The sequence below is a fragment of the Beta vulgaris genome, chromosome 4, assembly GCF_026745355.1.
Source record: "Beta vulgaris subsp. vulgaris cultivar EL10 chromosome 4, EL10.2, whole genome shotgun sequence".
NCBI classification, from domain to species: Eukaryota; Viridiplantae; Streptophyta; class Magnoliopsida; order Caryophyllales; family Amaranthaceae; genus Beta; species Beta vulgaris.
Genome location: NC_079205.1, coordinates 22,210,000 through 22,211,672, shown reverse-complemented (window position 1 = coordinate 22,211,672; position 1,673 = coordinate 22,210,000). Strand labels below are relative to the sequence as shown.

At 40.9% G+C, this 1,673-nt stretch overlaps 1 non-coding gene across 1 annotated transcript; it reads right to left on the bottom strand.

Moving 5' to 3' along the window:
- Positions 1–482: 482 nt before the first annotated feature.
- Positions 483–589, bottom strand: LOC125497256 (small nucleolar RNA R71). Its single transcript, XR_007273885.1, has one exon. It is a non-coding gene; the product is annotated as a small nucleolar RNA R71 (small nucleolar RNA).
- Positions 590–1,673: the final 1,084 nt, after the last annotated feature.

The window sequence follows — 1,673 nt, the reverse complement described above, 5'->3', positions numbered from 1 at the left end:
ACTCGTAGCAAGGGTTCAGAAGATCTAATTACTCTTTATCGCGAGCTCAAAGCTACAACAAGGAGATTGAGAGGTCAAAGAAGAAAAGAACAACAAGAATCAACAATGGGAGACGAAACACCACCAAAGTCTCTACGGGAATATGCTGTGCTTGATGGGACCACCACCACCATTACTAGACCAACAACAACTGCTACACATTTCGAGCTCAAGCCACAGTTGATTGAGTTCATCTCACAGGACTCATATGCGGGAACACCCAAAGAGAGCCCTACTTATCATATGGCTAACTTCCTAGAAAAGTGTAATACTTTGAAATTAACAAACGTTTCTGATGATTTAATTCGATATTGTGCTATTTCTTTTTCTCTAAGGATGAAGCAAAATAATGGTTGAAAGAAGAAGAAGCGAGGAAGAATGCCACATGGCCAGAACTGAAAAGGGCCTTTCTCTACAAGTTCTTCCCTCTTATGAGAACTTCCAAGTTCAAAAACGAGATATTTGGTTTTTAACAACATGAATTGGAGTCTCTCTATGAGGCATTGCAGAGATACAAGGCTTTGCAAAAACATTGTCCACACCATGGCATTTCTGAGTGGCTATTGATTCAGACATTTTATAATGGTTCGAAGCATGATGTTCGAAGTTCTATAAATGCCGCATCTGGCAGTACTTTCATGGCCAAAACTCCATAAGTTGTGAAGACATTGTTGGATGATATGGCTGCCAACAGTTATCTGAATGGAGTGTGTCTTGTGGACCCATACTAAAAAGGGAGGTAAGTATGAGGTTGATGCTATTGCTACTTTATCTAACAATGTGCAAGTTTTGGCAGCTAAGGTTGATCAATTGAGTAGCGGATCAATAGCACCTGTTTGTGAGATTTGCGAAGTACAAGGTCACTCATTGATATGAGTGTCAATACAAACCATGGGAGTGATAATCGAACAAGCTAGTGCCCTCCTAAACACAAACACAAGACCACACAAGAACCCATACGTAAACACATATAACCCAGGTTGGAAGAATCATCCAAATTTCTCCTACAAAAATTATTCATGGGGTGCCAATCTTGATGCTGGAGCGGGAGGTCAACTTTCAAAGATCCCATAAGGTCAACTTGAGTCCACTATTGAGGAAGTGTCAAGAATTATTCATGGGTGGACGACGAAGAGGCGTTCAACCCAAGAAGAGCTGGAAGTTTGAATTATATCTCATGGAGGAACTTCAAGCCAAGATGGACCAACTTGACAAGAAGCTTTCAAAGATCAATCTCGCCTCATCTAATCCTTCACAAGTAAATTCTTTTTCTTGTGATATTTGTGTTGTTATTAACCATGATACTTCTTATTATGGAGGTACCCATTCGAAGCATGTGGCGGCGATAAAATCTAGAGGAGATGGATATCAAGAGAACCAAGGGTATAGAAGCAATCAACAAGGGGGTTGGAAACAACCTCAACAAAACTACACCCAAGGCTTCAACCAACCTCAACAAGGATGGAATCAACAAGGGTACAACCAAGCTCAAAACCAAGGGTATGTGCAAGGGTATAACCAAAACTATAACCAAGGTGGTTCATCCTCACAAGGATCCAACACATACCAAGCTCCACATCAAAGAGCCAATACCCAAAAACCTCCCTCTAATCCTCCATTCCCGAAACAAAATC